Below are 16,188 nucleotides of genomic sequence, written 5' to 3'. Positions count from 1 at the left end.
TGTTAAGCCAAGGATCCTGGATCCTTGTCTATCATTGATGTTAAAGGGAAACATGAATTTCAGCTACTACATTGTATAAACCATATTTTATTGAAACTAGATCAGTGTACCATTATTTCAGAGATAAAAATTCGTTATCTTAGAGTTAAGTATAGTGTAACAGTTGGTTTCTAAGTGTAGTTTTATTTCAGTGGCCATTATTTAACCTGTGGGTATGTTATGGTGTTATGTTGTAATTTCTGTACTTCTAAATTTAAAACAGTAATTATATTGAAAAAAATGGACAAATGTTTATATTTTTAGTTGCAAAGCAACTTCAACTTTGCCTCATATACAAATATTTTAATTTCCTTTCTTAAAATATCTGTAAACCACTAGTTTAAAATAATCCTCCAATTTGAATTTAGAAAGAAAACTGTCCTACTGATTAGGAAGTAAACAAGCAGCTAATTCATAAAAATATTCTATTTGTGAGTATTGGTGTCTTTTTTCCTTGTGAAGTAGACACATACTTCCCTTGAGTATTGTTGGTAGGCATTCTACCATCTTTTAGTGTCAGTTTAAAAGCAAGAGATCATACGGAAAAAATGCACCATGTAGTTATGATGTATCATATCTATTGTGATTACATCGTGCACAGAGAATAGTTCTTATAATTCAAGTGATAAAAACTTGAAGTTGAAAAAAATTGCTACCTTTTTCACATTGGAAACTTCTAAGTACCATTTTTTTTTTAGAGGAAAAGGTTTATATCTGAATTATTTAAAGTACAAAATAGTCCTGATGATTTTTTTAAAACATTTTGGAAATGTTTACTAAGTTCCTATAATCATTATTATTTTAGACAGGCTTGAAAACTTGAAATTGTAAAAGTTATAATTGAAATTAAATAAATAGTGAATAACTTTCAGGATTTGGTAGGATAAAAGAGTGCCCCTTTGTCAAAATTTGTTTTGGCTTAATTTGCAAATTAGGTTAAAATTGGATGTTTTTTTGTGTATTCAAGTATGCATTAAATTCTTTGAATAGTAAAAAATCAAATTATAACCATAGTGAATATTTTTATTTATCTTGTCCTTGTTCAGTATCTTGCATAGATGTTTACTATAATTGTTCCAAATTGTGCAGTATGTAGATGACGTTGTGTGAAGTGTGTTTTGGATTTGTGCATTTAACTTTTTTGTGTAACTAGGGCTCTGAGTGACAGTTTTTTTGCTAAAGAGAAACTATATTTAAATATTCAAATAATTATATATTTCCATGTAAAACTAATATGAAGAGTAATGTATTTTTTATAATGCAATTGAAAGGGTAAGTTTGTTTTCAAAGTTATCAAGATAAAATTGATCAAATAATTGAAATTTGCCTCTACTTTCTCTTCATGTTAGGAACTTTATCTGGGAATACTTAAGGAATCATAGATGAATGAAAACAGAAGTTCATTTTATAAATGGTCCTAGAGATAATAAATAAGGGAATATAAATGTTGATGCTGGTGAGAAAATAGTTTAACCAAAGATATGCAGGTTATGTTCAATGAAGCAGTTATTTCGAAGGATTAAAATTAAACAACTGTTTCTTTGGTGGAGTGGTGGGTTAGCAACTTTTCACTTTGTATACCTGTATTGGAAGAGTTAGTGAACAGGACTGAGTTCAGGAGGCAGTATCTATATCATTATTTGACACCTACTGGAAGAGAGAACTTTGGTGCCTCCAATACCATAGCGTATGTTTTAAAGAACGAGAAAACATGGAAGAGTGTATCTATGTCAGTGAGGTCAGTGCCTTTGGCCTCAGCAGTATTGACTTCTAGAGTTTTTGGTCCAGGATTATATTGTTAAGATGAACAACAGACTTCCCTTTATATAAAAAAGTTAATAGAGTAAAAATGTAAGATGGAAGCTCATTTTCAATAAAGGACTTTTATGTATAGAAAAAATGTGGAAAAATGTGAAAAATCATGTAATTAGGAAATGACACATCAAAATGTCAACGTAAGAAGATTACAGGCTGAGGAAAAGTCTCAACATTTCCTTATACTTCATTGAGACTGTAAATATTAGGGAAATAACAGTATATTTAATGCTTCCTTTGTTCTTCTTATACTTGATTGTACAATACATATTTTAAAAGTTCTCCCAAAGTATTTTAAATTATTTACCTTGACTAAGGAGTTGTCTAGGATGAACTATAGTTTTTGCTGAATCTTTGAAGTATGAACTTTTACTTTTCTCTATGTTTATAATTTATTACATGCATGTTGCTTTTTTCATGCATTTTATTTTCTGAATTTTTAAGCTGGACATGTATGTGTACATGTTGAGCCCTCACTAAGTACCAGGCATTGTTCTAGACTTTTAACCTGTATTATCTCATTTGATTTTCAGAGAGCCCTTTTGAGATAGGTACTATAGTTGTGACTAAATAGCAGATGAGAAAATTAAGGCATAGAGCCTCAATTTTGAGATTACAAATGAATGTTGACTGTAATCAAATGGGGATTACAGATAATCCCCATTCCCATCCCCAGTCCCAGGCCACCCCTAATCTACTGTCTGTCTTTATAGTTTAGCTTTTTCTGGACATTTCATATAAATGGCATCATACAATGTGTTGTCTTTTATGTCTGACTTTTTTCATTTCCCAAAATGTTTTATTAGAGGGTCATTCATGTAGCATGTATCAGTATTTTGTTCTTTTAAAAATTGCTGAATAGTACTTATAATTAGTTTTTAATGAAGCTGGTAACAGAACACTGGTCTCCTGATGACAAATATGATAAAAACTGTTAAGCTTGAGGCTAGATGTTCCTTTATGCCTCTCATACCTGTTATCCTCGATTACTACCCCAAATCCAAGACCAACTGGATATCTGCCTTTGTGAGTGCTCTTATTCCACACTTGAATGCTTTATGCTTCCTCTGTCTTTGACTCTTATTTCCTTTACTGACCATCTTGGCATTCTTTTCACTGTGCTTTGTGAATTCTCATTTTCAGTGTCAACACATTACTCCGTGTTCCCAATCCTTTCATTATGAATTGCTTGCAAGTGACCATACTGAGATTCATTTTCAAGTTGCCCATTATTCTAACCTACATGAGCAGTAAAGCCAGGAATTGTTGATGATGTACAGGTCATAGTGAAAGTTCTGGTTTAAAATTACTGTACTACATAACCACAGTGTACATCATCGAAATCAGGAAATCAATATTGATATAGTACAACCCTCTACTCCACAGGCCTTGTTTGGATTTTACAGATTGTTCCAAAATATTCTCTATAGGTCCAGGATTAAATTCAGGATCACATGCTGTCATGATTCTAATTTCCTTCAGTATGGAGCAGTTCCTCAGCCTTTCTTTATTTTTTATAACTTGACATTTTGAAGTGGACAAACAAGTTTCTTTGTGGAATGTCCCTCAGTTTGAGTTTGTGTGATGTTTCTTCATAATGCTTTTCTTTGCGGGGGCAGGGCAGAAATTTTGTGGACTTCTCAGTGTATCATAACAGAAGCCATGTGATGTCAATTTGAATAAATGTGGTGATTGAAGATATCCAGTTTTTGTTCATACTTTAGAGTAAAAGCTTTTAATAATCTGAAATAGGGGCTCTTATAGAGGGTAAGATGAGTTATCAACAAATAGTTACATTTTTTCACAACTGAGCTTTGAGGCAATTGTAACTGTGAATATTTTATCTGTTATGTTTATCATCTACCTGATCATAGATAAGACAGTTACTTATTCATACATTTAACAAATATTACTTAGACCCCTACTATGTGCCTTGCCCTATGGTGGGTGCCAAGGATCCAAACATCAATCAAACAGGTCTCTAGTTGCTAACTTTCATTACTGATATGAGTGAAAGACAATTTCAATAGTGGTAAGTTTGGAATTACAACATAATTCTTAGGCTTTCAAAAGATCATTAAAATACCTGTATAGATAACACAAGATACTGCTGTCTGGCATTGAAAAATTCCTCAACTTTCTACATTAAGGCCCATTGCAAGGCATTTCTCATGATTACCTGGAAAGATTGTTTTCCTGTGTTTACATTATTATGAACAGTCTGTCCTGTGTTGGTTTGACGCACCAGGATCAAGTGTTATATAGACTCAGTTACCCATCTTAATCACAGCACAAAACTGACTTCCTAAGGAAAAGTTGATATCTTCATCAGATGCTTATTTAAAAAAATTTTTTAAAAGTTAATTGAAGTGTAGGTGGTTTATAATATTATGTTAATTTACAGCATAGTGATTCAGTATTTTTGCAGATTACATTCCATTATAGTTCATACAGGATAATGAGTATAATTTCCTGTGTTATATAGTACATCCCTGTGGCCTATTTTATATATAGCAGTTTGTATTTGTTAATCCCATACCTCTAATTTATCCCTCCCCACTTCCCTCTCCCCTTTAGTAACCACAAGCTTGTTTTTTATATCTATGAGTCTGTTTCTGTTTGGATACATATATCCGTATTATTTTTTAGATTCCACATATGTGATATCATACAGTATTTGTCTTTCTCTGTCTGACTTATTTCACTAAACATAATGTTCTCTAGGTTCATCTGTGTTGCTGCAAATGACAGTATTTCATTCTTTTTAATGGTTGAGTAATATTCCATTGTATATATATAACACTTAAAAAAAGATTTTTTATTTTGGCTGCATTGGGTCTTTATTGCTGCGCATGATCTTTCTCTAGTTGTGGCGAGCGGGGGCTACTCTTCGTTGTGGTGCGCAGTACTCTTCTCATTGCGGTGGCTTCTCTTGTTGTGGAGCATGGTCTGTAGGTGCGTGGGCTCAATAGTTGTGGTGCACGGGCTTAGTTGCTCCATGGCGTGTGGGATCTTCCTGGACCCGAACCCATGGCCCCTGCATTGGCAGGCGGATTCTTAACCACTGCGCCACCAGGGAAGCCCTATACCACATCTTATTTATCCATTCATCTGTTGATGGGCGTTTAGGTTGCTTCTCTGTCTTGGCTGTTGTAAATAGTGCTGCTATGAAGATTGAGGTGCACATACCTCTTCGAATTACTGTTTTCATTTTCTTCAGATATATGCCCAGGATTGGAATTGCTATATCATATGATAGTTCTGTTTTTAGTTTTTGAGGGACCTCTGTACTGTTTTCCATAGTGGCTGCATCAATTTATATTCCCACCAACAGTGTACAAGGGTTCCCTTTTCTCCACATCTTCTCCAACATTTATTATTTGTGGATGTTTTGGCGATAGCCATTTTGACAGGTGTGAGGTAATTCTCATTGTGGTTTTGATTTGCACATCTCTAATAATTAGTGATGTTGAGCATCTTTTCATGTACATTATATGTCTTCTTTGGAGAAGTATCTATTCATGCCACCTGCCCATTTTCTGATTGGGTTGCTTGCTTTATTGATATTGAGTTGTATGAGCTATTTATATATTTTGGGTGTCAACCCCTTATCGGTTGCATTTGCAAATATTTTCTCCCATTCAGGAGGTTGTCTTTTCATTTTGTTAATGGTTTTCTTTGCTGTGCAAAAGCTTTTAAGTTTTTTTTTTTAATGTATTTATTTATTTATTTATTGCCTGCATTGGGTCTTTGTTGCTGCACACGGGCTTTCTCTAGTTGTGGAGAGTGGGGGCTACTCTTCGTTGTGGTGCGCAGGCTTCTCATTGTGGTGGCTTCTTTTATTGCGGAGCATGGGCTCTAGGTGCGCGGGTTTCAGTAGTTGTGGCACATGGGCTCAGTAGTTATGGTGCATGGGCTTAGTTGCTCCACAGCATGTGGGATCTTCCCAAACTAGGGATCGAACCCCTGTCCCCTACATTGGCAAGTGGATTCTTAACCACTGAGCCACCAGGGAAGTCCCAGCTTTTAAGTTTAATTAGGTCCCATTTGTTTATTTATTTATTTATTTTTGCCTTAAGAGACAGAATCAAGAAAATATTGCTGTGATTTATGTCACAGAGTGTCCCGCCTGTGTTCTCTTCTAGGAATTTTATGTTTTCAAGTCGTATATTTAGTTCTTTAAACCATTTTGAGTTATTTTTTATTTTTTTTGTGTGATACGCGGGCCTCTCACTGTTGTGGCCTCTCCTGTCGAGAAGCACAGGCTCTGGACGCGCAGGCTCAGCGGCCATGGCTCCCAGGCCCAGCCGCTCCACGGCATGTGGGAATTTCCCGGACCAGGGCACGAACCCGTGTCCCTTGCATCGGCAAGCGGACTCTCAACCACTGCGCCACCAGGGAAGCCCCGAGTTTATTTTTATATATGGTGTGAGAGGGTGTTCTAATCTCACTGTTTTACATGTGGCTGCCCAGTTTTCCCAGCACCACTTGTTGAAGAGACCCTCTTTTCTCCATTGTATATTCTTGCTTCCTTTGTTGTAGATTGATTGGCCATAGGCACGTGGGGTTATTTCTGGCTCCCTATTCTGTTCCATTCATCTATTGCATCTGGTTTTGTGCCAAAACCATGCTGTTTTGCTTACTGTAGCTTTGTAGTATAGTGAAGTCTGAGAAGGTTATACCTCCAGCTCTGTTCTTCTTTCTCAAGATTGTTCTGGCTATTTGGGGTCTTTTGTGTTTCTATACAAATGTTATTTGTTTTAGTTCTGTGAGAATGCCATTGGTATTTGGATATGGATTGCATTAAATCTGTAGATTGCCTTGGGTGTTATGATCATTTTAATAACATTATTTCTTCCAGTCCAAGAACACAGTATATTTTTCCATCTTTTTTTTTTTTCAGAATAAAGGTCTTTTACCTCCTTTGGTAGGTTTATTCCTAGGTATTTTATTCTTTTTGATGCAGTTGTAAATGGGCTTGTTTCCTTAATTTCTCTTTCTGATAGTTTGTTGTTAGTTTATAGAACTGCAATAGATTTCTGTACATTAATCTTGTATCCTGCAACTATACTAATTCATAGATGAGCTTCAGTAGTTTTTTGATTGCATCTTTAGAATTTTCTATGTATAGTATCACGTCATCTGCAAACAGTGACAGTTTTACTTCTTCCTTTCCATTTTGGATTCCTTTTATTTCTTTTCCTTCTCTGATTGCTGTGGCTAGGACTTCCACTACTATGTTGAATAGAAGTGGTGAGAATGGGCATCCTTGTCTTTTTCCTGATCTTAAAGGAAATGCTTTCAGCTTTTCACCATTGAGTATGATATTAGCTGTGGGCTTGTCACATATGGCCTTTAATATGTTGAGGTATATTCCTGCTATACCCACGTTGTGGAGAGTGTTTATCATAAATGAATGTTGAATTCTGTCCAAAGCTTTTTCTGCATCTACTGAGATGATCGTATGGTTTTTATTCTTCAGTTTGTTAATGTGGTGTATCACATTGATTGATTTGAGAATACTGAACCATCCTTGCATCCCTGGGATAAATCCCACTTTATCATGGTGTATGATTCTTTTAATGTATTGTTGGATTCGATTGGCTAATATTTTGTTGAGGATTTTTGTGTCTATGTTCATCAGTGATATTGACCTGTCATTTTCTTTTTTTTGTAATATCTTTGTTTGGCTTTGGTATCAGGGTGATACTGGTCTCATAGAATGTGTTTGGAAATATTCCTTCCTCTGCAATTTTTTGGAGTAGTGTGAGAAAGATAGGTGTTAACTGTTCTCTAAATGTTTGGTAGAATTTACCTGTGAAGCTGTCTAGTTTGGACTTTTGTTTGTTGGGAGTTTTTAAATTACTGATTCAATTTCATTAGTGGTAATTGGTCTATTCATATTTTCTATTTCTTTCTGGTTCAGTCTTGGGAGATTGTACATTTCTAGGAATTTGTCCATTTCTTCTTGGTTGTCAATTTTATGGGCATATAGTTGTTTGTAGTAATCTCTTATGATCTTTTGTATTTATGTGGTGTCAGTTGTAACTTCTCTTTTTTTTTATTTCTGATTTTATTGATTTGGGCCTTCTCTCTTTTCTTCTTGATGAGGCTGGCTAAAGGTTTATCAATTTTGTTTATCTTTTCAAAGAACTAGCTCTTAGTTTCATTGATCTTTTTTAATGTTGTTTTAGGCTCTATTTCACTTATTTCTCCTCTGATATTTATGATTTCTTTCCTTCTACTAACTTTGAGTTTTGTTTGTTCTTCTTTTCCTAGTTCTTTTAGGTGTAAATGTAAGTTGTTTATTTGAGATTCTTCTTGTTTCCCTGAAGTAGGCTTTATTGCTATAAACCTCCCTCTTAGAACTGCTTGTTTTTGTTATTTTTTTTTGTCCTGACTTTGAGTTTAATCTGTGGAAAAGCCCCATACTCAGGGCATTTGTCAAAAACAACCAGTACAATTGTGTAGCATCACAAAGCTATGGTACCAGTTGGGGGCAAACAAGAGCCTGGTCAAAACTTAAAAGGCAGATCTGGGGAATGAGGTGTCCACAGGGGTTTTGAAAAACTCTGATATATTCTTGGGGGTCTAAAAGTCTCTACAAATGTGAAAGGCTGTGTGCATGCCTGGGAAAGACCCAAGAGGACCCCAGTCTCTCACCTCTGGCTGATTAGACACCCTGCGCAAGCAGGAAGTGACAGCTAAGACAGGGATGTAAACTGCCTGTGTGTCAAGGGCATGTACCAACATACCTACACACAGAGCTTCTCAGCAAAGGCTGGAACGCTTATTGGTTCAAGGCGTTTAAGGACATATATGACCAATCTTTAGCTGACCACTAAGCTAATCAATCAGAGAGCTCAGTGGCTACACAACTATAGAGAATACAGAATTTATAAAATTAGTCCAGGAAGGCCACTAAACTAACAAACAGTTGCAACAATAACAATAAAAGAGCAATAACAAGAGACCCTTGGGGGTGGGGGAAATCTGATTTCCAGAGTTGTTACAGTATATTGTCTGAAATGTCCAGTTTTCAAATTGGGAGGTTAGTATAAATGGGCTGAACTGTGTTCCCCCAATATCCATATGTTAAAACCCTACCCCCCAATGTGACTTTGTTTGGTGATAGGGCTGTTAAGGAGGTAATTAAGGCTAAATAAAGTCATAACAGTGTAGCCCTAATCCAATAAGATGGATGTTGTTATCAAAAGCAGAAGAGACACCTGGAATGTGTGCTCACAAAGGAAAAGGTCATGGGAGGACACAGAAAGCAGGTGTCTGCAAGCCAGGGAGCGTGATCTCACCAGAAGCCAGTCCTGCCAGCACCTTCGTCTTGTCTCTCCAGCCTCCATATGTATGAGAAAACAAACTTCTATGGCTTAAGTAAAAAGAAAAAATGTTCAGTTTTCAATAAAATTTTTAAAAATATTTTTTAAAAACAGGAAAGTGTGACCCATGCCCAGGAAAAAAAAAAGTGTATAGAAACTGTCCCTGGGGGGACCCAAATGTTGCACTTCCTAGAGACTTTAAGTCAGTCATTATATATAATATAGATATGCAATCTATAATATAAGTACACAAATTCGTACTTATAAATATATAAATATAAAGAACCAAAGGAAACCATGTCTAAAGAATTAAAGTATGAAAACAATGTTTTATCAGATAGACAATATTAATAAAGAGAAATTGGAAAAAAGAACCAAAGAGAAATTCTGGAGTTGAAAAGTTTTCCACACATTTTTCTTTAAAAGCTTATTGATCTTGGGCTTCCCTGGTGGCGCAGTGGTTGGGAGTCCGCCTGCCGATGCGGGGGACACGGGTTCATGCCCCGGTCCGGGAAGATCCCACATGCTGCGGAGCGGCTGGGCCCGTGAGCCATGGCCACTGAGCCTGCGCGTCCGGAGCCTGTGCTCCGCAACGGGAGAGGCCACAACAGTGAGAGGCCCGCGTATCATAAGCTTATTGATCTTGTCCTCCTTAGTAGGTTATGTAGGCTCCTTAAGGATGTAATAGTTATCATGTAAATTACATTTTTGTGTCTTTCAATGTGTCTAGTGTAATACATAGTTTTCCTATTTAGCACATAGCATACATAATTTGTGAATGTATATTTATTGTGTGCCTGTCTTCCTCACTAGCTTGGAGACTTCAAGAGAGTTGAGTCTTGTCTACTTTATTCAGCAATATCTATCCAGCATCTGACTTAATATCTGGCTGATAGTAACTTTTTAAAAAGTATATGTTGAATGAATAAATTATGAACAAATTAATGAATGAAAGGAACAATCATTTGAGGAGCATCTGCTCTATATCATGCACTGCCCTATATTTATATATATTACCTTAATTAGTGTAAGATGGCTATCATTACCCCTATAATCCAGTCACTAATTTCCTTATCTTGGAGATAGGCAAGACCATTAGAAAAATTGGTTTGGTTAGCATACTATGCAGGTTAACAATCAGATGATCTCTAGGCCAGGAAATTCTGGGCCTCCCTGGTTCACCTTACTGAGTATGGTTGGTTAAGTGACTGGTTTCTTCCTGTCTCATACAAATGAGCATTCACAGAGCTCCAAAAGTTTATTTGAGTCTTTACATAAAATTCACCGTGATAGAATTTACATGGAGATTGTAGGGGAACAGCTCCACATGGCACCCTAACAACCTTACACGTATCTACATAGGTCATGCAGGCAAAGACCTGAGCCACAGCTAATCTGAGTCTTGGCTGAACACCTTATTCTCCCAGAACATGAGTGGAAGGAAGATCTGTGATGAGCTGGTCCAAGGCCATCACTCTTGAGTTTTTCATTGCCTCGGGGTACTAATGATGTATAAAGTTTTCTGCCTTGCCACTTCGGAATAGAGCTGCAGACTCCAAAACCACTCAGCTGCAGTTTATTTTATTACCTATCTATCTATCTATCTATCTATCTATCTATCTATCTATCTATATATCTATCATCTAACTATCTACAGCCACCCCGTGTGGCATGCGGGATCTTAGTTCCCTGACCAGGGAATGAATCTGCGCCCCCTGCAGTGGAAGGGCAGAGTCTTAACCACTGGACCACCAGGGAATTCCCTCAGCTGCAGTTCAGAATTGGGTCCGCACCAATGGAATGTCTCACAGCTTGTGTCACAATCTTCTGGCCTCTATTTTTGTAGTGGGTCATCCTTTTTGTTGTGTGGAACAAGCACGACAAGGAGCTGGAGTTTTGGCTACTCTTTTGCTTCCAGTTTAAACAATAAACTGTCTAAATCTGAAAAGAGCTAATATGTCTTTACCAGTTGAATCTGGTAGCCAGCGTTGGCCTTTCTTGCTGTTGTGTCCTTTACAGGGCCCTGATCCCAGAGTGGGAGTCCTCTCAACCCAAATGTGTGATGTGCTTCTCCCTCACCTGGCCATGCCTCCCCTCCTCTGCAGGACTCAGCCCATATGCTTTGAAGTCCAGATCTTGGTTATTTCTTGTAGATACCTTTTAATTTTTGAAACTTTGGTGTGGCGTATGAATCTTTTTTTTTTTTTTTATTTCCAATTTTGAAAGTTGAGTAGAAGATCCTGAGGATGGAGAGGGGAAAATTCACTGAGGAGTGTGCACTTGGAGTGGCAGCATGCTTTTTTTTTTCTTTATGATTGGCCTTGGAAAAAATTATACATATATAAAAATATATGTAAATTATATATTAAAATTCAAACATTGGGATTCTGGAAGAGTTAATCTGTTGTCAATTGCCATGCAGTATTTGACTTGTTATTATGCAGAAGAGGGTTTTTTTCTTCCTTCCTTGAATTTCATTACAAAGTCCTTTCTAATGACTTGCTATTGCGGGATCCTGTGAGTATGTTTGTGCGTGCATGTGTATGTGTTCTCATGTGTGTTTTTTCTTAACTAGGAGAGGTAAGGGAGAGGGAAAGACCTCTTATATGGGAGAAAATTGTGACATAGAGAGGTTTGACCTATTATAATCAATCAATGATCAATAAATGTTGAAGGAGCATTGTATTCCTCAGCAGCTAACTGAGTGCTTGTTCTGCATCCTTATCAGAGACTTCGGGACACTGGTGTTTGGGTAGTAGTTTTCCTTTAGGCTAGTTACTAGGGGGCACAGGACACTTTCACCCCTTCCCGCCAGAATGCTATGAGGGAAAGAGCTGTGGCCATCAAAATATTTATCTCTAGAATATCAACTAACTATCTGGAAGTCTTGTGACAAATTTACTTATTGATGTTCATGTCAGAGATGTTGAGTGACTTTTCTTTACCAAAAACAAAAATGAAAGCACAACTTTAATAAATTTAAGGTAGCAGATAAAATAAATTTCCCTGTTTGTTGTAGAAAAATTTGAAGCTATGGACAAGCAAACTGAGAAAATTAAAATTCTCCATAATCTCATCATCCAGAAATAACACAGTTTTGGTATTTTGGTTTATATTCTTCCTGATTCATTTTAATGGGATAACCCTGTAAATAGTGTATGGAGTATTGTTTTGTGACTAGTTTTCCCTCCATTAAATACATTGTGGGGCCTCCCTGGTGGCGCAGTGGTTGGGAGTCCGCCTGCCGATGCAGGGGATGCGGGTTCGTGCCCCGGTCTGGGAGGATCCCATATGCCGCGGAGCGGCTGGGCCCGTGAGCCATGGCCGCTGGGCCTGCGCGTCCGGAGCCTGTGCTCCGCGGCGGGAGAGACCGCAACAGTGAGAGGCCCGCGTACCGCAAAAAAAAAAAAAAAAAAAAAATACATTGTGATCATCCTTCCTTGCCATATTTTGAATAACATACTTTTTAACGGCTGTGCAGTATCCCGTTGCATGGATGGCCAAATGTTTATTTAAATAATTCTAGATTGTCATATACTAGATGGTTTTCAGTTTAGTTTTTACAAGTATAAAAACTCTGCAACTACTATTCCTGTGGATAAATCCTTTTGAATATTCATGATTATTTCCTTGGGATAAATTCCTAGAAATAAAATTGTTGCAACACAGCCTATGTGCATTTTTAATAAGTGCTTTTTCTAATGTAGACTAAACTGGTTTTATAATTAGTTGCTCTACCAAAAAAGTGCAGCAGAGATTTAACATATGGCTCTTTCTTAAATTGGTTCATAATAAAAAGCTGAGGCTAATTTTTGTGCTGTCATATTGTGAAAGGAAATTCCGTTGAGGAAAAAAAGCAATATAATACAGATAGGCGTACTTCTGGTAGTCTGCCTTTTGTATTGTTTCTCTGCCCCCATAGAATGTAAGTTCCATGAAGAGAAGGACTTTTTTCTGGTTTGTTTAACACTGTATTTCCAATGCCTGTATCTAGCATGGAGTAGGTACTCAATACATAATTTTTGAATAAATAAATTAATGACTCTGGACTTTTTATAGGTGCTGTAGCTAACAATACATATTGAAGTCATTAACAAGTGCTTGAATTGCATGGTGTTAAGTAGAGGCCCATTGGTAGGGTAGTGGTGAGGCAGGAAATGTAAGTTAATTTAGCTTTATTGATTGATAAGACAAATTTAATTATTGCATGTGTTCCAGGAAGAAACACTGGGATAGAGTTAGAAATGCAACTACATACTTGTTGTGAAACAGGATTGTCAAGTAAAAATGCCTGTGAAATATAAAGAGGGAGGAAGCAAAAGTAGGCAGAGAAAGTCTTCAAATGTAGTGTACATCTGACACTTAGGAAATGTAGTGTATGTCTGACACCTAGGAAAGGAGCGGGAGAAAGAAAGAGGGTTGGGTGGGAAGAGCCACTGTGGTACAGTCTAATAAAGTCTTGACCAGTCCAAAATGGAACTCCAAGGTAAAGATGACCCATAGAAGAGGTCCACATTGGGTAGCAATGGCTCAGTCATTGGCTGGGGGCTGTCCAGTAGGCTTATGGGCTCGGCTCAAACACTTAGTGGATCCTGAAGATGCTGCAGCTAGAGGCTGTCAGTTAACTGCATTCCTGGTTGCTGACCAGTGAGTTCCTCTTAAAGGGAGATCCGAGAGGTGCATCTCCATGGTTACCATGGTCCTCACCTTGAGCCATGCAAATCCTCTTCTCCAATCACATTTGGAGGAACAGCTTCATCAGGGTTTATTATAGAGTATTGCCTTTAAACTTACACTTTAACAAGCCATGTCACTGCTCTTTCAGACTGGTTGCTCTTCGGATGGTATTGTGTATAATATGACCAGTGAATCCCATGGTCATGAGCTCATTACTGTACCTCCTTTGCTGTGAGGTAGGTTGGATGCTAAGCTGTATGTGATTTTTTAAAAAATAAATTTATTTTTATTTTATTTATTTTTGGCTGTGTTGGGTCTTCGTTGATGCGCGGGCTTTCTCTAGTTGCAGCGAGTGGGGCTACTCTTTGTTGTGGTGCGCGGGCTTCTCATTGCGGTGGCTTCTCTTGTTGTGGAGCATGGGCTCTAGGTGCGTGGGCTTCAGTAGTTGCAGTGCGTGGGCTCAGTAGTTGTGGCTTATGGGCTCTAGAGCACAAGCTCATTAGTTGTGGCGCACAGGCTTAGTTGCCCCACGGCATGTGGGATCTTCCCGGACCAGGGATTGAATCCGTGTCCTCTGCATTGGCAGGCGGATTCTTAACCACTGTGCCACCAGGGAAGTCCCTGTATGTGATTTTATGGTTGCAGACTAGTCACTCTAAGCCCCCAGATCATGGATGTTAGCAGGAAAGGTGGAGGCAGAAAAGATATACCCTTTACTTGAAATAAGTATTCTTGAGAGAATGAATCACTGGTTTTCCAGGACATAAGGGGTCCAAAGTAGTCAACTTGCCACCAAGTGGCTAGTTGGTTTCCTCAAGAAATGGTGCCAAATCATGTGTTCAACATTGGTCTCTGTTGTTGGTGGGTTAAACATTCAGAGATAGCAGTACCTCGATGGACCTCGGTAAGTAAAAGCCCATGCTGTTGGGCCCATGTGCAGCCTCCATCTCTGACATGGTGATTACTCTATTTGTATGTCCATCTTTCCAGTTCTCAAGTGATTGATGATGAAGGCTGGCTAATGTCAACTGGCTGAACCATTTTATCTACTTGTTTGTTTATTGCTTCCATTGTGGCGGATGCTTTCTGGTGGAGGTTAGCATTTGATATAAAAATTTTTATACTTTGTACCCATTCCCATCTGCCCATCCACTTGCCTCTACTCCAGAACTCTTTTCTCCAGTCACTCAGAATTTTCCTCCTAACCTCTTGACCAGCCTATCAGGCCATTCTTTACTGTCCATGATTTTGTATATATTTTCACCTTGGACCATTTCTCCTTCCACACAAGTGAATGATCAGGTGTGCCAGGTGAGGCTCCTGCCATTGTAAAGATTTTCTCTCACCACTGTCTTTCAAAATCAACCCTGAATGGGACTGTAATGAAGCCTCCATCTATTTTCAGCTTTCCCGCACATTCAGAGCCAATCCACTTGTGAACCAAGCTCAGGTTTTTTCCTCTTGGTTCAGCTGTTCATGTGGAACCCTCCATATGACCATGAGGTGTAAGCTAAAGGAGGAACCTTGGTGCAACCAAGGAAGGCAAATTGGAGTCTGAACTACTTCCCCATGCAACTTACACATGCTCTCTTGTCTTGCATGAGCTTGATCCCAGGCGTATATTTTCCATCTTATAAGGGGCTTCTGCTGGGTGGTTATGTGCCAGGTCTCTACTATTTCAGGGACCCATTATCACCACTGCTATTTCTGAGCCACTCTCTGTGACTGCCTCTCCTACGATCAGCCTTAATCTGCAGAGGAGGACCACACTGAATTTCTTAGTGACATTGGTGCCCCTCTCCCCACTGCATTTCTAATGGCCTTTGTGAATGGTGTGTCCTCTAGGTTTTCCTGTGGAATATTATTCTCTGATTGATCTTCTGGTCCCACATATATCTATGCATCCCAACCTGTCCAATTCCCTGAGGCTTTAAATGATTTTTTTCCACTGCCTGCAAGGGCAACTCATGCATTTCAAATTCACTTAGCGTGGGTCATTGCTTTCTCCAGGTTTTTAAAGCCACCCTACCAGTGAGTTTCTCTCATCCCTTTGGGTCCTTGACAGGGTGTTAAATCGTGTATTCTGATATAGTGTCCCTAAGTCAGTAAACTCTTGCTTGTACAGGAGTTGATCAAGCACACTCAAAAATCCAGTCCTTTGGCTTCTACTAGTGTATCCTAGCTAATCCTTGCAGGTCCTTTAGGGTATGATCTCTTCTTCCCTTATTATTTCCAACATGTGTCCAGTTGTACTAGGTTGGGATTTTACCCTAGTTATTGATCAGCCAAGTGAGGCGATGGGGACAGATTCTGAGGTGGGGCG

The sequence above is a fragment of the Hyperoodon ampullatus genome, assembly GCF_949752795.1.
Source record: "Hyperoodon ampullatus genome assembly, chromosome: 8".
Lineage (NCBI taxonomy): Eukaryota > Metazoa > Chordata > Mammalia > Artiodactyla > Ziphiidae > Hyperoodon > Hyperoodon ampullatus.
The sequence above is the reverse complement of the archived record's forward strand: the minus strand, read 5'-3'. Positions refer to the sequence as shown.